Source organism: Ixodes scapularis, unplaced genomic scaffold (assembly GCF_016920785.2).
Source record: "Ixodes scapularis isolate PalLabHiFi unplaced genomic scaffold, ASM1692078v2 PGA_scaffold0__279_contigs__length_252992795, whole genome shotgun sequence".
Taxonomy (NCBI): Eukaryota; Metazoa; Arthropoda; class Arachnida; order Ixodida; family Ixodidae; genus Ixodes; species Ixodes scapularis.
The window spans coordinates 251,570,912-251,592,967 of NW_024609835.1; the positions used below are offsets into that span (position 1 = coordinate 251,570,912).

Consider the following 22,056-nt stretch of genomic DNA (forward strand, 5'->3'; position numbering starts at 1 on the left):
GATTCCACAGGCACTACAGGCTGCGGTCCTCAAGAGCCTGCATGAAGAACATCCAGGAATGGTGCGTATGAAACAACTTGCGAGAGGGCATGTGTGGTGGCCCGGAATTGATGCCATGATCGAGAACAAGGTGCAGTCATGCGAGATCTGCCAAGCGGTCCAAAACGACGTTCTTCCAGTACCACTCCAGCCATGGAAGATGACCTCGCGGGTCTTTGAACGTGTTCATTTGGACTTTGCAACCAAGTCGGGAACCAACCTGTTTGTTTTGGTTGACAGTTTTTATAAATGGGTTGAGGTACTGCCCATGTCTTCCACAACCGCACCCCAGACAGTCGAGAAACTTATGGCTGTCTTCGCACAGTTTGGACTACCCGAAGAAGTGGTGACTGATGGAGGTCCCCAGTTTCAAAGTGAGGAGTTCAAGAACTTCTTGAAGGATCAAGGAGTGGTGCACACCATGACGCCACCCTACCACCCGGCTTCGAATGGCCCCGCGGAGAGGGCTGTGCAAACAGTCAAGCGAGCGCTGCTCAAGCAGGTACTTGAAGACGACCTCCAAGGGAAGAGAAGGAATATCCATGAGAAGTTGTCGTGTTTCCTACTTGCCTACCGGACAACACCACACACAAGTACTGGAAAGGCACCTGCAGAGCTCTTCCTGGGACGGCTTCCGCGGACCCGACTGTCGCAGCTCAAGCCAGGTGCAACGTCCCTTCCATGACGAGAGAAGCAAAACAAGAAAAAGGAGCTGGCTGACAAGCGCAGAGGTCCAACGAAACTCTTTCAAGTGGGCGACAGAGTTTGGGTCAGAAATGTGAGGGGGGAGAGAGTAAACTGGACCAAAGGCATTTTAAAGAAAGTAATCAGTCCGGTTACATACCTGGTGCGGGTGGCTAGCCAGATCCGTTATGTGCATGCTGATCACTTGCGCTTTCGAAGTGAGGGCTCGTCCCGATCAGCCTCTTCAGAGAGTGGATCGAGTGACAGTGAGAGTGTAATGAACCGGGCGAATGTGAGGTGCCTATGCCACTGAATGCTGGCAGTGGCCTAGCTGCTCAGGAAGTTCGACGGTCGAGCAGAGCTCGACGCCCTCCAAATAGACTGGTGTACTAGTGTTCCTTTAGGTAAGTGTGGAGGAGTGTTGTGTATGTATAAAGCAATGTCACAGGTTCCTATTCTCACCACAGGGTGCGCTGGTCTTTGCTCTGTAAAATGTGTCTTCGCCATATTAAATTTGTTCTTTGTGTGCTGCTGCTCTGCGTGGGAGCGTCTGTTCTTTGGCGCTTCGGCGCGACACAACACGGGTGAAGTTCAAAAGCAAAGGGCAGAATTAGTTGCCATCGGAAAACGGCAACAAAAAGATGAGGAAAAATTCGACCCGCTCCAAAGTGAGTGGATCTGGCAGTGGAACTGTCGCGGCTTCCAACGCAGGCGTTAGTGCAACAATATCTGGCGCTATTAGATGAGAAACCGCTAGTGATAGCCCTGCAGAAGACGGGCAAAATAGCGAAACTCTCAGGATACCAAGCTTTTTCAAGTGACAGGGGTGAGAAATCTCGCGTCACAGCGTTGATTAAGAGAAATATTGCAGCTATTGAGCACGAAATAAACTCGAAAGAAATTGAGGCAGTGCTATTGGAAATACTTACAGAACGAGAGGAGGAACCGAGCGTCTTCCTTTTAAATTTTTATAGTCCCCCAAAGCAGAGAAAGGTGACATTCAGGGCCCTCTTCCGCAAAGCGATTAAAGCAGCCGGCACCAACCCCTTGCTAATAGTCGGTGACTTTAATGCGGCACACCCGGAATGGGGTTTCGCTAAACAAGATCCTAAAGGCAGGCAGTTATGGGAGGATGCGCATGAGCTGGGACTCACACTACACACCGACCCTAGTAGTCCATCCAGGGTGGGTAACAGCGTGTGCGCAGACACCTCCCCTGACCTGACCTTCTCCAAAATTGTGACAGACCTGACGTGGCAAAATTCGGAGCAAAATTTCGGCAGCGACCATTTTATTCTGGCCTCGATCATTAAAAAAGGAGTGAAGACGCGTTGTGCTCGTAAACCGAGGATTACCGAATGGGAATTATTTAGGGATAAACGAGAGAAAGTTGCCACTGGGGAGGATCACAAACATAAAAAAATGGACGGAGATCCTCAAGTGTCACGTTGGGGAGGCCACAAAGACACTTGAAGGGGACAATGCCCCTGAGGTAGCTGATAGCAAACTGCTTCACATGTGGGAGGCAAAACACGGTATGGAGCGCAGACTAAAGAGGCAAAGATGGAACCGCAATCTGAGAAGGAAGATTGCTAGACATAACAAAGAAATTGAAAATTATGCGATCAAATTGTGCGAACAAAATTGGTGCAGCCGATGCGATGAGATGGAACGGGGCATGAGCCTTGCCAAAGCATGGGGTCTGCTGAGACACCTATTAGCTTCGACCAATTCGAAAACTCAATCAGGAATTAGATTATCAAAAGCCAGGCACGCGTTCGAGGGAACAGACGCGGAATTGATGGACAAACTAGTCAACATGCATATTGGTGATACCGCATTAAAGCATTAAAGTAGAGGAGAAACCAGTTCCAAAGGTAGATCAGATCAGAATCTTGGGACTATTCATTCAGGAGAATGGATATTGTCACGGGCGGTGACCTAAAAAACAGGACATAAACAGAAAGAAATAAACGTTTAATGTGGGGAACTTGTGCCAAAAATAAAAGGGTACAAAAGATAATAACAGAGCGTCGCAGGCGTCGAAGTCGGCGTAGTAGCAGAGTCGAACGAAGGGGCGAAACTGATTCCGCGCGCTTTGCGGAATCCCTTATGTATACCTCGTGGGTTTCTGGATCGTTCGGCGTAGAAGGTTCGGCGCGTAGAACATTCTAACCTCGAATCAGCAAGACGGTTCTCGAATTCACCAGAACATCACATTACAGTGTCAACAAGAATGCGTGGCCGCGGCCAGGAATCGAACCCCGGCCTTCTGCGTGTAAGGCAAGCGCGATAACCGTTAGACCACGCGCGCGCTGCCTACTTGGCCGGCTGCGCGCGCGGCAATATAATGATGGGCAATCAAAAGGCTAGAAAGATTTGTCACGCAAGCCCTTGGACTATTTAAAAGGGTCGCGCTGAAAGGACGAGGCCTGAAGGAAAGAAGCTTGCTTAAACTAATACAAGCATACGTAATAAGCCGCGTGAGCTATGCCACGCCTTTCTTAAATACCAGGTCGGAGGAGAGAAGGAAACTAGACTCACTCATCCGACGATGCACAAAGAGGGCCCTGGGCTTACCAATTAGCACGTCAAGTGAAGCTCCTCTCTATGGGAGTGCAAAATACCTGGGAGGAAATAGCGGAGGCTGTCAGAATTTCGCAGCTCGAAAGTCTTGGCCGAGCAACGACGGGCAGAGCTATCCTCGAGATGGTAGGCCTACAAACAGATAGGCGACTACGAGTCCAGTCAAGCATTCCGCAGGACTGCCGAGAAAACCTAATCATTCCCCCCCTCCCTCGTCACATGCATTCCATATTCAACACGGAGAGGAGGGAGAAAAGAGCAGAAGCACTATACTTCGTTTCAGCTTCCGTCCGAGCGCAGCCGAAGCTACGTGTGGCCGGAGCCAATCACACGCCGGCAATAGGTCACGCGATCTCACCTGGACTTTTGTATCACTCCGCTGCGCCGATGGTCGTCCGCGCCGCCCGCGCTCACCGTCTGCTACGGGTGCATCAACGGTATCGTCTGCTACAAATTTAAAAAAAAAAACGCCCTTTCAAGTTTTGAAATTTAGTCACAGGGGATGTCAGTACGTAGCCTGGCCGCTGGCGTCTGTGTGCGAGCTTTCCACCATTTCGGCATAGCTTCGAGATGGAAGTACTCATTGCAAGGTGCCCGATGACCCGGCCGTTGATGTTTCCTTGTATTGTCTGGATATACCGGGGCTCGAGACGCGGTCCTTTCCACCACCTTCTCGGCGTTCAATGTGATTGGCAGGTAAAGGGGCGCCCTGATTTCGCCGCGTATTAGTGAATTGTAGTGGGCCGGACGCTTTTCTTGTTTACAACGCATTCGCGGTACGACGCGACCGGAGTCTCTTGCAGAATTTGAAAGTAGGCATTCATCACGACCTCTCGCACCTGACGCCCAGACGTGCCTTTGTGAAAAGATGTTTTGAAGCGACTCGGTGAGTAAAGCAACGAAGCACATGATTCAGCCATTACGGGAACGAAATCACACACAGAAAAACCGAGCGCTGCAGCCGTGTTGCCAGCGGATGTACGTATTTCCACCAAACCGCATGCATTTACATATATTAATAAAAACATAAACTTCAGATATTTAATTCCTTCAGTTGAAAATCATTCTTAGCAGTACACATCCGGAATATTGTGCAATGTTTACGCACAAGAGAGTTATTTAAAAAGAAAATACTTTTGCGGACTAGTTTGTGGTGCGTAGGAATGCTCTTCTCGAAGTTGCGAACCGTCCCTCAGCCTTTGGCTGCGCTCGGACGGAAGCTGAAACGAAGTATAATCAGACGCTTCGATTTAATGGACAGCAAGTCGGTTGCGTACGTGGACGCGGCAAGTGGCAAGTCGGGTGCGGCGGTCGCCTCGGTGGTTGACGGCCGAGGTGCTCCCGTATCGGCCACCACCATTAGAAGCCGCAACGCAGAACGGCTGAAGAAGTTGCGATAGCGCTCGCTTGCGTCGGAACGAAAGCCAATTTTATTATTAGCGATAGCAAAACGGCCATCTGGAATTTTGGGAAGGGTAGGATCTCACCGGAAGCGGCAAGGATTCTTACCGGTAGACAGCTAAACAGAAAAATTAGCCTAATTTGGACCCCCGCACACACGCCCGTTCCTGGCAACGAGGCCGCACACGAGTTAGCCCGAGCTCTCTACTTCCGGTTAACTGTGGAGCCGCCCGACTGCCGGAACATGAACAAGCGTCTGCAAACTTATACGGAGATTGTCGAAAATTATAGATTACAAAGGAAACAGGTGCCACCACCAGACAAAAGTCTAAGCAATAGGGAGGCAGTCGCATGGCGGCGCCTGCAAGCTGGGAACTTCATAAACCCAGTCTGGGCATACCATGTTCGGATAGATGACAGACAACACAATAAGTGCAAGCACTGTGGGGCGAGAGGGTCCCTTGACCACATAATCTGGGAATGTGCTAGCTCCCCAGGGGCTAAAGCAAATATAAATTGTGGAGAAGCCTGGGAAGCCCTGCAGCGGAGCTTGGTCCCTGCTCCACAGCAGCAAGCCATCCACCTGGCGGAAAAAGCCGCGAAGAGCCAAGACCTCTTTGGCTGCTTCTAACCGCGGAGGTCCCTGGCCCCGTATCCTAGGCCTGCGTGTCGGGGACGAGGAGTAGGTGTCTCCTCATATCGTGCAACATTAAAGTTGTTATCTATCTATCACAAAGAAACAGGGCCCTACCACAGAGGAAAACGAAGATGCTGATCCTCGTTTGTAAATAACCAACTTTGAAGAAAACGAAGGTACCGCACCTGGTTTGAAAACTAACCACCGTAAAAAACGAAGATACTGCCCTACATTCACCGCAGAAGAAAAGAAAGAAGCTGCTTCTCTTTTAAATAGCCCCCCTGAAGAAGGTGCCGAGCCGGCACCGACACGTTGGGACCCTACGATCTTTTAGGGATTGGTTAGTGTTTGCCCGTAATTTATAACATTTAAAACAACCAGGCAGTGGTCTGCCTAAATGTTCGCCTTCAAACGAGGGCTTGTTTTGCAAACACTGTGGTGGTGCATGCGGTAGATAAAATGAGCGCGAATTACTGCATCTAGATATAAAAAGATGATGTCAAAGTAATTTCAAAGTAATTTCATTACTTTAGGAAAGTAATTGTAATGCAATGTCATTACCCTTAGTCTGCAGTAATTTGTAATTTAAATTAATTACATTTTTGCAGTTTTAAAAAAGTAAAGGGTAATGTAATTTAATTACTTTTGAAAGTAATTTTGCCGTCTCTGCTCAGGGCTTATCACGATAATAGAAACGTCACCAAACTCGGCGTGCGCCTTTCGTCATGACGCGATACAAATATGTTTTATTTGATCGCGCCTCCTACTTGTATAACAAAACGAGGAACACACTGTATCGATCCGACAACTCTAAGTTATACTCCGATTTTCTGAATACAAAAATGTTTGGGGGTATTAAGCCCAGGGCGTTAGTAATGGGCATTGGATTGTGAAAATATTAACATCCGGAAGAAGTACTGGTAGAAAAGCCCCCGTGATTTCTTGCTCTCGAGTTTAAGATTAGTGATTAAAATATTTCTCGAGGTGCTATAAAATCTGCAGGATATCCACGCCTTCAGAAATGGATCCGAATTCTCCCCGCACCAAAAACTAACGAATACCGCACGTAGTAGCTGCGCGCTTTTTTTTTTTTTGCTCGAGTCTTTGTTGTTCTATTTCAATGGTCTCCTCAACAACGAGAAATCCTACTCGCTTGTAAAGCGCTCAAATGTTTTTTTTGTTTTTTTTAAATATTTATATGATGAGGAAGGTGACGACGAGGTGCATTGACGCGCACCACTATCTCGTGGCAGGCACTACGTCGGGCATTAGCTCAAGTGGGCAACCCACAAGTTTAAACAATTTTTGCAATCCCCACTCAAGTTATATCTGTAAGAAAGGAGGACAGTCACGTGTTCGCTAAAATTCTTGCCCTTCATTCAGGCATATTTTCTGTTCTTTTCTTCCATTTGTGCCTTGCCACGCAGAAAATCTCGCTTTTGGAACAATGCTGTTTTTAAAAGTGCAATGCATCCATTGTATTCAAGTTATTTACAATTTTTTCATTGTTGAAATTTATATTTGCGTTGAATGTTGACCTGCAAATTGTGTGTTGAATAGTTTTTTTCTGCTTGTAATATTTCAAACTGTACCACACTACAACAACCCGAATGGGGCAAGAAGTATTGGAAATAAAGAAAAAAATAAATATTAATACATTTTAAAAAATCAGGTTGCCATTGGAAAAAATGTTTCGGCTGTCTGCCCACCCGGTTGAGCGTTTTCAGTTACCCACGGCAAAACTGGTCCCGTTCTCGTCACGATATCGGACCATATTTTGCAGACTTTTTAATAGTTTTACTATCTTCTTATTTAAACTGTTATAACAATAAAACAAATTTTAGAAAAGATTCTCCTAGTTTTAAAACTAATCTAATATACAGATAAAAAAGGAGCGCCGATAGGCATAAGACAGACTGTACTACGGCTGATGAAAGTTTTCATAATTTGCTTTCACATGCAACAAACTGGCACCTCCAACATGAGCTTACCATTTCTTTTTACGCTTCCTCCGGCGTTATTGGTCAATGTGAAACGTAAATAATAATAAGGTGGGCAGGTGCAAATTAAAAATGTTCAGCTTGAATGCTATGACATTATGTTCATCAAGTGTTTCAGTGTGTTTTAAAAATTAAAGTGTGGTTTGCAAACTTCTTCCGAGCCCTAACACCGGAAAACAATATATTGAACAAATGGAACTATGCAGCTTGTGCGTTTAAGTAATTATATTAAAAAATGATGATTTTGATAAAAAGAATATTAACAGTTAAGCCTTCGCAATACATGCTTCTAGTGAAGTTCGTCATCTCTTTTAATTATGCCTCCATGCCGATGAGGCTTGTCTATAAAATGTTTGCTAACGCTATTAGAATTCTCACTATGCAACAGGGTCGTAAGCATTTTCTTTTGTATTCAAATATATAAAAACAAATAGCCGCGTACTCGGGTACATTCAAGTAGTCGTCAGCCGTAAATGTCACGGAACGGCGCTTCATGCAATCCACAGGTTCAACTTGGAGGATTTTTGACTGTTTATTTTCTTACAGATTTAACTATTGAGTTACTAATGCCTTATTTGAGTTGATTAAATCATTTATACTGCCGGAGATTTCACGGTGTCTGCATACCGTAAGTGAAATACATCACATTGAAGCCTTTCACACTACAATAATGCATAACAATAAAAAGAACGTGCGTTAAACATAATATCCACTACTGTTTAAACGAACAACATCGGAATGGGAGAAAACATGAGTATGCGTGGGGACAGCTCTCCGTGGCCATGAAGTCAAAGCTATGGTTGCTCAGCTGCTCCCTCATCTAGAGCATTGATAAAAGCTGTGCATACGCGCCCTGCGCCGAAAAAGGCTAAGAGAGCACTGATACCGGCACAAATATAACTGATTGAACGAGTAAACCTGACAAACAAATAACAAAGACAAATATCATAATCTGCAGTGTACCCGCTTCAACGGAGTCGAGATTACGATTCAATGCCCAGACTTTCGTTTTGCCAATCACATGCTCGGGTTTATTTAATCGTTATTAGATTTACATTCGAGGCCAAATACCTACGTTAGGAGGCTGGACAAGGCCAATGACGTTTAACTCTCTATAAATTGGTGAAATTCGTTGGTACTCACGCATTATGCAGTTGCTGGTAGTCCGTCTGTAGAAAGAATATATCCACGATGTACTCACTCGCACACTTTTCACAAAAAGTGAGACTCCCCATTTGTAGGGCAGGTGGCACGAGCGCAAAAAGGCTGAAATCCAGCTCCGTTGGAAATTGTTGTTGCGCTCTAACAGCTGCGCACCAACGCGGTAAAGCTAAGGTGAAAAATAAAACGTTTACCCACTTTCAGCTGCAGTTTGTAACACTGACCTAGAAGAGCAGGTTTGCACGGATTCGTAGCTCCATTTATTATATGTGATTTATATCACTGCATAAAACAATGGCTCGTGCCTTTACGTGTCTCATTTTGTAATGGAAGGGAGACACGTCTGAAAAGGGCAAAAGGGTCTGTGCTTTCAGTAAATAGCACCGAGAATTAATTATTGTCTTTCAAAACCTATGAAATATTGGTTAGTTTTTTTTTCTTTTCATACCACGGCAGTCGCAGGAAAATTAAGGTAAAGAAACGAAGACAGATTTTATTTCCTGACCTCACCACCAGAACGAGCGGCCACTTTATATGGTTCGATTATAGACCTTTCTCGCGTCATCTTACACCAGCGGGCGACTAACGCTCCGTCCACCTGCTGCATTTTTGGATCGCCCGCTGAGACTAGGTATACGCAGCAGCCAAAGGTATAAGCATAAGTTAGTTCCGAGTGTCGTTTCTTTTTTTTTTTACCCTATTACAATATTTGAAAATCTACGGTTGTCTGCTATCACTGTTTTGTCGTCGTATGCACAAATAGTTCTAAAGAGCATAGGAACAATCGCGGAAAGTGTAAAATGTGCGAAAGATATTGCAGCCCCAGTGTGGCTGCAATGCCTTTGAGCTTCACATGTTCCCCAACGACCTTATTTAAAAAGTCAGCCGACTGCGAGCGTCAATGGCTATAGCTTTTTCTGAAATGTATTGTCACGACTACTTCGTAAAAGGAAACGAGACGGATTCCAACCCGGTGCCGGTGCTCCGAATAGGGTACAATTCCAAGGTATGCTACTAATTTAGGGCATGTGAAGGGTATAAATACGTCTACGCGTCTCCACTTAAGAGGCAGCTATCAAATGCCGATTGCTTACCTGCGTTGATTAAATGTAAAGTTGGGCGTTTACGTGCCAAACCAACCAGGGCATCAGGCACGCCACAGCAAAAGACTGAGGATTCAATGAGACCACCTTGGGATCTTGTGACGTGCAACCGAAAGCTCGGTCACCCGGCGACTTTCCCACATAAGCCACCGTCAGTTTGCGGGCACCTCGGCCGGGATTGGAACCCAACTGGGGACCCGTAGGCCGTCGCTTTGCCTCGCTTTGCCATTAATTATATTAAACCGCTTAAATATAACTTCCGTATGCAAACTTTATGAAAACAACCCACCGAATTTTTTCTCATTCTTTCGAGGAAGCAAAGTGATGACTTGTCATTAGCCAGCTAGATTCAAACAATGAATCTCGAGCCAAGTAACTCAAGCCAAGCATAGAGAAGTCTAGCCAAGTTCCCCTTAGCGAAAAAAGGTGTACTTGAAATATATTCCAGATGTATTTAACGCATGTATATATATTTTACATTAAATGCAAACGTTTGTTCGCATTCAGCAGTCATTCATAACCGAATTCATGTACATCATAAATTCAACTTTAAAACTATTGCAAATAAAGTATATTAGCCGCGCGCTGAGAAGGCCACGTAGGCAGCGCGCCCGTGTCCGAATGGTTATCGTGCAAAGTAGAAATTTGGGCTAGTTGGTTCATGATCAGCATATACAGCGCCAAAAAACGACAGGACAAAGACGAGAGTAAACAGGACGAGGCGCTTGGCTACCGTGCTTGGCTACCGCATAAAGAGCCGAGGTTCGATGCCCGGGAGCGGACGCACCTTCATGTTACTTCTGTAAATTTCGCGTTCTGGTGTATTCCAAAATTTTGTTGATTATTCAGCTCCGAATGTTCCAGACGCTGAACGTTCTACGCCGATTGTTCCAGAAGCGCACGCGTGCACATAAGGAGCTCCACGCGGCGAACCGGAGCCAGTCTTTCGCCTGCGCTATATACTACCGTTACGCCGCCATCGGCGCCAGCAAAGACTGTCATTCGCCATTCATTCTTACTTTGTTTTGGTACAGGGTCACCACATTAAACATTTAGTTTCTCCAATTATTCACCACCCCATCAGTTGTCATTGGTGACCTTTTGGTGGCGGTGCCGGGCAGTGTTGTACACGTTCCTCAAAAAAAGGAACGAAAGCTCGGTCTTCGTTCCTTCTGATATTTGGAACGCGTTCCCGTTACAAGTTCCATATCTAAAAATGGAACTCGTTCCCATTACAGTAAAAAAAATTAAACGTATCGTTACATATACGTTACATTTGTATTTTGCTGATTACCATATTGAGTTGGATCGAACCAAGTATTATATTTTTTAACTATCTCATCAAATGCCAACATAAGAATTTGAATGCCGTGATGGAAAGGCACTTGTAGAAGAAAACAAGCGGAAGCAAAGATTTATTTCATGATATATTCACCATTCAAAATCTCAGGTTTGAACCATACTCATGTTTGTGGTGGCCTATTCAGGCGAGCCAAACGTACTGTTGCACTGCACGAGCGTTTTACAACAACCTCGTACGTTTCAATCTAACAAAGTCCCGTGTTCGAACCTAACAACAGTTGCAGATCGATGTCGCTGTCTGCAAGACGAGCAAGTGCAGAAGAGGGTAGGACTTTTGGGATGTCAGTCTTGAAAACTACAAGTCCTTCTTCGTGAAGGTTGGTTTCGTTATTGAGTTTGAAGGAGAAGTCTGAAGGTGGGGAGAAGGAATAACGGTCAATTTTTGTGCATTTTGTAAGTGACCAATGTTCGGGATAGAAGAGTGCGTTCAATATCTAGAGACTAGTCACCTGTTCTTTTGTCGTAGCTGTGGTCCTCTTTGTGCAAGTTCAGTCACAGCTGTAGTCGGCACCAGATTTCTGCATGTATGAGGATTTGTGGAAGCAAAGCAAGCAGCTGAGTTTGAAACGTACCTCTTTCTGTGCCTCTTCCTTCGACTAAAGGTTTAGGTTTTGCTCTTTGGACTGCAGCCTCGGGTACTAAAAAATCTGTGCCTCTTCCTTCGACTAAAGGTTTAGGTTTTTATTTTATTTATTTATTCACTTACCCACAGCGCCAGTGGCATTACAGTGGGGGGGAAGTGTACATCAATGTGATTCATTTAAGCAAATATAAAGGAGAATAACAGAACGCGAACAACAGAACGCGCACATGCATACCCAGTACACGGGAAACAAAAAAACAAAAAAAAAAACACTTTTCACAATGCAGCAAAAAAAGCGTCATTGTCCAAAATATCAACAACCTCCGAAGGCAATTGGTTCCATTCGCTAATAGATTTGGGGAAAATAGAAGATTTAAACTGGTTTGCATTACATTTATATTCACGTACCTTTCGTTCGTGATCGACACGATGAGAGATATAATGCGGGGGGGAAATATAGTCTTCGCGCTGTATACCAGTTCTGCGGTGGTAAATGTTATGAAATAATTTTAGCCGTAGCTTTTTCCTTCTTTTTTCGAGAGATTCCTAGCCTAAGAATTCCTTCAGACTTGTCATGCTGAGTCGCCTGTTATAATTCCCGGAAACATATCTAGCCGCTAAGTTTTGAACTCTTTCAAGTTTATTTTTATCAACAGCAGTTGGTGGGTCCCAGACTGTACTCGCGTATTCGAGAATAGACCTAATATAAGTTTTGTACAACAAATCTCGCGCACTTTGCGGAAATTGTCGGGTATTGCGTCGTAAAAAACCCAATACTTTACAAGCTTTCCCTGTTACGAAATCAACGTGCCTGTGCCAACACAATGATGATGTTAGGTATATTCCTAAGTATTTAAATTCAAACACAGTTTGTAATGGGGTACTGTCAATCATGTACACATTTTTAGGTCCATCTTTTTTTTCTTGAAAAGCACATATGTACTGTTTTTCCTAGGTTTAGCTTCATATTCCATTCTTGGCACCACCGCTCTTTGGACTGGAGCCTCGGGCACTAAAAAAAGAATTAATGTCCATTATCTCTCATGTACCCAACTGTTACCAAGCGACGACCACACAAAATAAACCCTAATATAAGTAACCAAAACGTTAACGAGATTCTGCTCTTTGTAAAGACTGTTTTTATACTTTTAAAATTGCCTTTTTAGAAATAAATTAAAAATGACCCCAGTGGCGAAAAAAAGGAACGCCGTTACTCTTTCCGTTCCAGTAAAAATGTAACGAGTTCCCGTTTCAGTTCCACCGATGCCAAATGGAACGGCGGCGTTCCTTCGTTTTTCCTAAAAGGAACGCGTTCCAGGAACGCCGTTCCTTGGAACGCCGTTCCGCACAACAGTGGTGCTGGGTAGCACCCTATGCCGAAGGTTACTCATTCGTCTCCACGGATCCATCTTGGAGCCGGCAGACACCCAAACATGCGCTAACCGTGCTTAATTTCGCCTGCAGACGGTTGTCATGCCGGTACTATGCATGTCAGCCACGCCAGCTTCGGAGGGAGTGCGCCATCATCAACGACAAACAGCAGCTTGGTCATCGGTTCCTTTGCGATGACAGTACCAATGCTATCGACGACTGCACAGTCGTCTTCTGCCGTGTGCCCCTGGCTGACACCCCTACAACGAATGAACTACCCCAATGGTTATAGAAGTCAACGGACGCCACCGCTTCCTTGGATCTTGGAGCCGGCACACACACAAACATGTGCTCACCGTGCTCTTTTCGCCTGCGTGTTGGTACTATTTACACTCGCTACCTTCCTAGCATCTGTCCTTGCTTGCCGGCCCCACCCAAAGACCCGTTTTTGATGGCATGTGCACGTTGTAAGCACCGCCACGTTGTGCTGCGCCGTAGACGTTTTTTTTTTTTTTCTCGCTTCATAATAATATTCCTGGTTTTGTCGCTGCTACTGTCGGGTGACGTCGAGCTGAACCCAGGCCCCCCGACAAAAGTTGAGCAGATGACAAAAAATAAAACTGCTCAAAGGGCTAGAAGTCAGTATGGGCATTGTTTCCATTCAACTTTCTAACATAGAGAGTGATCAAGAAGAATTTGAAAAAAAAAAAAACACTTGACAACTTAATTAGATGTAATGACCACTAGGAAAAGCGTGTTGCGGATTTTGAGGACCAGAACAAAAGGATAGAGGAGCATATCGATGACCTCGAAAACCGCAGCTGCCGGTGCGATCTTCATCCGTAATCACCAATCGCGAGTAGCGCCTGTTTAACCAATGACTGGTGACGTCATCGACTAAAATGATCACGTGGCGAGCGATATTCACCGCTAAGTGAACGCTTGGTATTCACCGGTCGTGTTTAGGGCCTAGTCGCCCCGCGCGACTAAGAAGTCGACTAACAAACCTTAATCATGGGGTAAGGTTAGTTTAGCCCTTGTTTAGCGGGTTACTAGCGGCTCAGCGCCATGGCCGACTCGTATCACCTCTGGCGGCTATCGCTAACGAAGCACTTACTGTTTCGGAACGCGGGGGGCACATCTAGAAAGAATTGGAGGAGCAAGTATTGTGTAAAAAGCCATGTTGAACGGTCAGAGATACCGCTAAATAGATCTCAGCAGGGTGCTGGACGACAATAAACAGACGCCTTTACGGGCGCTTCCATATTTGTTTATGTCGCTGGCAATGCGGCTTTCGTGCTTCCCTTTTGCGTTTTTTCTTTCTCTGTAAAACTTTGTTTCGGACAATTAATTTCTCATTGTAGGTTTTTTTTTTTTTTGAAAAACATTTAAATACTAGCTTGTATGCGATAAAATACCCAGTTACACAGCGGCGTTTAAGTACGCGTATGCGTGAGCTATCTTGTTATGTCACTTCCGCTTGTTAGTTCTGACTAGAAAGTCACCCGCTCGCTTCGTACTCGTGAATACCGCACAACTATTCGATCCTTAGTCGCGGTTTTTTTCCCTTAGTTCGCGACTACTTAGACGCGATACTAACTTTAAATAAGCACTAGTTAGTCACGACTGGTGAATACGGCTGCTTGTGTTTTACGGCATATACGATGGAAAGCGCAATGAATCCTGGGAGGAATCAAAGAACCATGTCGTACAAATTTGTAATCCAAACATGGAAATCAATCATATAACAATTCAGAGGGCGCACAGGAGTGGTAACTTTAAAAATGGTTTCAAAAGACCAGTTAGTGTAAACTTTATGTCTTGAACCGAAAAAGATATTCTACGCTCTATATTTAATTAAAGAACACCGACTTTAGTGTATCCCAAGATTTCAGTAAACCACGTCACGAAACAAGACGTAATCTCTGGAACGACTCTAAATAAAAAAGGCAAGATAAAATCAGCAATGTGCATCTCTTTTATAACAAGCGAGTTGTGAACGGCGACGTGTTTATCTGGGACGCTGAGTGAAAGGAAGCAGTCCCTGTGCGTAGAAAGAGAGGTACAAGGCCGCAACAATGACGCAGCCTTCTGATAACAAGTGTTTATAGCCCATCAACATCGTCGGACATATTTTCCACTGTATCGTTGCTAATTTGCCGTATCCTTAAAACAAAATACATTATTCATTTTGCCTTGAAGAATAAATAAAGTCAAGTATTATCATGGGCACTGAGTCAAGGCTCGATGAATCCGTGCTGGACAGTGAAGTATTTCTTGGTGGCTTATCTGTCTACCATAAAGATCGACACGCACATGACGGAGGGGTGCTTTTATTATTAGACGCAGGATGGGCAAGCCAGTCAGCTCCTTGTACCCCACAATAACCTCGAGGCTATCTGGTGCCGAGTTCAACTATCCAAAGGACGCGCTCTTGTCTTGAGCACCTAATCCCGTCCCCCAACCTTGAATGACATAGATGAGTTTAGTCATACACTATCTTCGATTCCTGATAGCTCCGTTATCATGGGAGTCGACTTTAATCTTGCTAATGTCAATTGGAGGAGTACATCCTTTTTCACCGATAACTCAAGTTGTCTCTTAAACAATTTGTTCTCTTACCCCACAGAAAACAATTCAATTTTAGATGTGTTATTGACTAATAACCAAAGCGTCATGTCTAATGTCACTGTAATTCCTGGTATTAGCGACCCCAGTGCCCGTGTCTGTTTTCTATCTTTGAATCAGACTCATAAGACGTCAATGCCTCCACGAAAAATCATAATATACGAGAGAGATGACTACGACAAACTTTCTCATGAACTTTCAGTTTATTTTTCTTACTTTTTAGACTTCAGCGTGGAGAGTGATGTCGAACACTTGTGGAACGCATTTAAACAAAAGATGAAGATACTCGTGAACTATTACATAACATTCCAAACTCATAAGGGAAATAAGAGACATAAACCATGGATAACTCCTCCAGTTCGAAAACAAATAAAGCGTAAACGTCGTGCTTTTAAGAAGTATCGCACAAATCCGTCTGATAGTGTAAGGCAAAAGCTCCACAAAATATCCAGAGACCTTAAACGAAATATAACAAAGAGCAAACGGACCTTTTTTGACTTTTTTCAAGATAAACTCAAGAATAATTTCAATGAGATCTGGAAGTTTATGAAAGTAAATAAAAAAGAAGATACATCTGTTCCTGGTTTCTTGTAAAATGGCAAGTTGGTAGACAGGGACTTTGCAAAGGCAGAATATTTCAATTCATCTATTAAGTCAGTTTTTTTCGCGTAGTGCAAGTAACTGTGTCCGTCTCTTGGCTGACCGGACGACAAGAGTGGTTATGGACGAAATGAATATCCTAGTAGATGGGATTAAGGCCTTACTACGAGACTTTGACCCGTCAAAAGCGTACGAACCAGACAAAATTTCACCGGTATTTTTCAGAACTCTAGAGAAGAAATAGCGGAGTACCTTCAGCTAATTTTTAGATAATCATTAAACACTTGTTTAGTTCCGACTAACTGGAAAAGAACAAATTTAACTTAAATTTTTAAGTCTGAAATTTAGAATCGAGTTTAAAAGTACCGCCCGGTTTTACTTACATGCATCGCTTCCAAGATGTCTGAACACATTTTATATAGTTCAATAAAAATTTTCGTAGACTCTAGTCATTTATTTTCCCCCTGCCAGTAGGGCTTTCGTCGTCGTTATTCATGTATCACACAGCTTGCCGAATTTACTCATTTTTGTTTCAAGTACAATGGACAGCAAACAGTGTGTTGAATGCGTATTGGACCTCTGCAAAGTTTCTGACATCGTGCCACATCATCTATTGTTAAACAAAATTGTATCTCTGGGCGTCAACGGTAATGACATCAACTGGATTGCTGACTATCTTTCCGATCGCGAGGAAACCGTGGTACTTAATGGTTAAATATCTTTACCAATGATATTGAGCTCCGGAGTACCACGGAGAAGTGTGTTAGGGCCCTTGTTACTTATTATATTCATTAACAGTATTCGTGAAAACTTAGTCTCATATTGCATTATTCGCGGACGACTGCACAGTATATAGAATTATTGAAAATGGCGTAGACGCCAGTGTGCTTCAAAGTACCTGGTGTTCATTTGTTGTCCGTCCAGTTTGAAGTGGAATGATCACATGGATAACGCTTTTGCTAAGGCGTTAAATGTTAAATGTTAAATTTTATCCGCAGGAATATTAAAAATACATATCACAGTGTAAAACAAAGCTTATATCTTTTCGTTCACTTGACCATTTTTATAGCATGCTTGTGTCATCTAGGACCCTGCACAAAGTTATCTTGAACAAAAGCTGGAACGGGTTCAAAACCAGGTATTACGGTTCGTTACCGGAGACTACAGCCTTATACAAGTTGTACAAAAAGGAAAAAAAAAATAACAGATTAGGTGCAATTTACTCAAAGAGCGAAGAAAGTGCTCGAGATTGAAGTTATTTCGTTGTGTATATTACAGACGGACTGGCATTTGAAAGAAGTTTTTACATTTTTTAACCTCACTATGCATCTACAAGACGGGACCATTCTAGAAAACCGAGGAATTTTGTTACAATACCGACTGGTTTTGATTTTCACTTTTTTGTCAGACCATTAGAGAGTGGAAAACCCTTAGGGAAGGAATTGTGTCTATTACTGATAATTATCCCTTTTATAATAAACTGCACATCTTTATTCGCAAATAAAAACGTATGTTTTATTCTGGTTCCGTTTATATATTGTATGGATGTGTATTATTATTACATAATGGTTCTGTACCCCCCTGCAGAATGCCTAACGGCGCTGTAGGTATTCATGTAATTAAATAAATAAAGTCCCCTTCCAATGACGGCCAGAAGACCACATTTCGAAGAACCTGAAACTCAGGCCAGCCGCCGCACCCAGGAACCAGGTCCTGAATTCGGTCTGCTGCTGGACAAGCCCAAGCCAAAAAAGACGCCCATGGCCCACCAGTCGCAGACCCGGCCGCTTCTGCCGTCGTTTACCTGCCCGTCGCACCACGGACGGCTGCTCCGTTCCACAGTGAAATATACGAACGCGCTGATGATTGGATCGACCAATACGAATGAGTCGCCCGCCAGGATGGCTGGATTGACAAGCAGCGCCTGAAAAACGTGTATTTCTCGCTGGCTGGAACTGACAGGCACTGGAACGAAAATCACGAGTCTTCCTTGACATTCTGAGACGTTTTCAAGAGCGAGCTGAAGGGCACGTTTTTCAACCAACGCTGTGGAGAAAGAGGTGAAATCCTACTTCAAACCAGAGCCCAGAACCGCTTCAACAAGAGCTTCCCCGGCTTTCTGGAGGATGTTCTGAGCCTGAGCGCTCACGCAGGCCCTCAGGCTACAGAAGAGAAGAAGCTACGAATCCTCAAGCAGGGCGTGAGGGACAACATCTTCAGCGGTTTTGTCTGCAGCCCTCCAAAAACAGTCGAAGGTTTCGTCGCCGAGACAATGAACATCTAGCGTGCCCTCCAAGCCCGAGCAAGTCATTACCAGCGACTACCTGGGCTTCAGCATCCCAGGCATTCACAAGATGATTCGCGACGTCGAGGGGGAAGACATCGGGAAGCTGCTGCCTGCTCCCAACCAGCCGGCTTCGCTGTCAATAACAACGTTTTCCGTGAGGAGGTTCAGCGGCCAAGCCAACCGGAGGTTCCTGCCAGCGCAGCAGCACCCGAGGAGCCCACCCTGACCTACGCCGCAGTATTTCGGACACCGGTGCCAGCTGCCCTGCAGTATTCGAAGGCCGCGAAGGGCAGCCCCAGCTCGTCCGGACCGAAACGATGCCTAGAAAGAAGGATATGTGACGCACGGCCGATCGACTACCGCTGTGTTATCACTGCGGCAAGGCTGCAGTGATAACCGGAGGTGCCCCATACGGACAAATGAGCCTGAGAAGTTTTTGCGCCGAGCGACCCACGACCTCGCCTTAAGGATCGAACAAGGGACATCGAGGAGTACCTTCGACGACCATTGTCCCCCGTGGTGACTCTACCACTTGGTTCCCGTTGGCCTTCGCCTCAACGTGCGCCTTCGCCCTTCCGCCGCCCTCAACGGGACAGCCTGTCCCCCCTACCTTGTGAGAAAAATGAAGTGCACGCGACAACGCCTGGAGATGGCGTTGCCGAACACGACCGACGTAAAAAAACCTCCAAGAACGCCGGAGCGCTCCCACTCTCCCGACGCCACGCATCGCAACGACGCTCCTGCAATGGTTCCCAGCAACCTATACGTTGATATCAACGGCAAAGACGTATCAGCACTCGTGGACACCGGAGCAGAATATTCCGTCTTGACTGGGAATCTCTCTCGCCGCCTTGGGAAAATGACGACACCATGGGATAGCCCGCAAATACGAACCGCCAGAGGCCACCTAATAACGCCGATCGGAAGGTGCAATGAACAAATCGACACTCATGGTGAGACCTGCCCCGTGAAGTTTGTGGTTCTCCAAGACCGTGCACGAGACATCATTCTCGAAATGTATTTCTTGTACGAGTACGACGGCGTCATTGATCTGAGGTTGAACTAGTTGACGCTACGAAAACCTGTCCCACCACTGGAGGAACTCAACCCAAGGTTCTCACGGTCCGAGTCAACACCAACCACGTGAACCTGCCGCCGTGATCGAGTATGTTTTTGCAGTCAGGACTGATGATTCTACTTTCTGCAAAGTTCTGCTCGAGGGAAGTGTTGAGTTGCGTCTTGAAAGTGTTATCGCCGGCGTAAGAGGCATAACGAAGCTTGCAAGGGGGGCGTGCAACGGTCCTCGTTACTAACTTCCAACAAAGGCCACAACACCTTACGGATGGTACTGCCGTGGGCCACATCGAAGAACTCCGGGATTCAACCGCGATCACCGCCCTCTAGGAAAACCGGACTTCATTGCAGCAGCACAAAACGCCGTTCCCAGAGCTTGACGTTGACCCAAATATTACTCCTGCTGAACGACAACAGCTCCTCGAGCTCCTCGGCAATTTCAGCAGCTGCTTGACGTGCTGAAATTGCCGAGATTGTCGCAGATCTCAAGTGCGCGACAAACGACCGTAGTGAAACACCGCGTTGTTACCAACGACGAAGCGCTTCCTGTTCAACAATCCCCATACCGAGTATCTTTAAAACAGAGAGAGGTCATTCAAAATAAAGTTCAGAAAATGGTCAATGACGACGTCATCCAGCTTTCGAGCAGCCCTTGGGCCTATCCAGATATGCTTGTCAAGAAGGACGGAACCCTAAGGTTCTGCGTGAACTACCGTCGGCTGAATGCCATGACGAAAAAAGACGTCTATCCACTTCCCCACATCCAGGACACACTGAACAGGGTGCGCCACGCCCAATATTTCTCGTCGATGAACCTGAAGAGTGCCTATTGGCAGATTGAAATCGGCGAACGCTACTGTGAGAAAACTGCCTTTATTACGCCCCACAGACTCTACGAGTTCAAAGTGATGGTTTTCAAACTTCGGTTTGCACCAGCCAGCTTCCAGCGTGTCATGGACACCGTGCTAGGGGGTCTGAAACGCTGGGGTTGTATTCTCTACCTCGACGACGTCGTATTACTTTCACGCGATTTCAACGAGCACTTGAGACGCCTTCGACCCGTGCTCCAGGCAATCAAGAGGGCCGGACTCACCCTCAAGCCGACGAAATGAGGTTTACACTATGACAAATCAAAGTTCTTAGGGAGTGTTCATCCTGACCACGAGAAGACATGGGTCAATGCCACCTCTCCTCCGTCGTCGGATAAAAAACAAGATCTTTGGGTCTCTACTGGTGCTACGTTTGATACTTTGCGTAGCATTCTGCGGCGCTCACGCATCTCAAAAAAGACGCTGTGAAGTTAGAATGGGGAGAATAACAGCAAGCGTTCTATGAACTCAAGCGAAGGCTACAGATACCACCGATCTTCGACCATATTGACCAGTCTGCAAGAAAAGAAATCTATACACCAACGCAAGTGATACCGAACTCTGCGTAGTACTCCTTCCAAGGCAGGAGGGCACAGAGCGAGGGATCGCTTATGCAAGTCGGACTTTTTCAAAGGCGGAGAACAAATATTCAACGTCACAAAAAGGTTGTCTTGCTGTCGTCTGGGCGGTAGAGATGTTCCGCCCGTACAAATGAGGAACTCCATTCCGCGTGGTCACAGGTAACCACTCGCTCCGCTGGCTCGCCAATCAGAAGGACTCATCAGGGCGCCAAACATGGTGGAGTATACGACTGAAGAAATTCGACAGAACCGTGGTGTACACGTCCGGCCGGAAGCACAGTGATGCCAACTGTCTGTCAAGGACCCCCGCGGAAACCTAACGCGCCTGCTGCGACGACAATAAGGAGTGTTTTGTCGGTGCAGTAAATGTCAGCAACATGGCAGCAGTTCAACGAGCTGATCCTGAACTGCGAGCACTCACGGAGCACCTTGAGGGTGGAGGCATTAGAGTTCCGCTTGTTTTCTTAGGAGCCAAGCCAACCTCCGCCATTCGACAAGGTGTGCTGTACAAACAGAACTTCGGCGACAGCAACACAGCATGGTTGTTGGTAGTTCCTATACCATCCTTCTTGAAGAAGTCTTCCAATGATGCCATGACGACCTGACGGCTGGGCACCATTGCTACAGCAGGACACTTGCCAGGATTCATGGGAAGTATACTGGCTAAGGCTTTCGAAGATTGTACATCACTACACGAGGTCCTGCCACAAATGTTAATGACTGAAGAACGCGCCAACGAAGCCCGCAGGACACTTGCACCCGATTCCACCACCGACCGCATCGTTCCAGCAGATCGAGATGGATTTGCTTGACACATTCCCGCCTTTAAAGGAGCTGTGCAACAATTTCAATGCTTTGCTTAAATAATTTGGGAGTTGGTGCCTCGACCCTTTTGAATTAAAGAACAAAAGACCGGTTTTGCCTGCATCTCCTAGTTTTTATTTTAAAAGCTAACAAAGATTCGGGTTTTCGGCACCTCTCAACTGCTTCATTATCTTTCGAGTCACGTGCGCTGTGACTTGAAAGGGGGACGCGCGGGGTTCCGATGAAGCTCTCTCTCCCGAGACATGAGGAAGCAGCGAGAACTCAC

General features: G+C 45.7%; 2 pseudogenes; both read left to right on the top strand.

Moving 5' to 3' along the window:
* The first annotated feature begins 307 nt into the window (after positions 1-307).
* LOC120839950 lies at positions 308-5,341 on the top strand (annotated as a pseudogene).
* Positions 5,342-13,378: 8,037 nt separating this feature from the next.
* Positions 13,379-14,958, top strand: LOC120839949 (annotated as a pseudogene).
* The last annotated feature ends 7,098 nt before the right edge of the window (positions 14,959-22,056 follow it).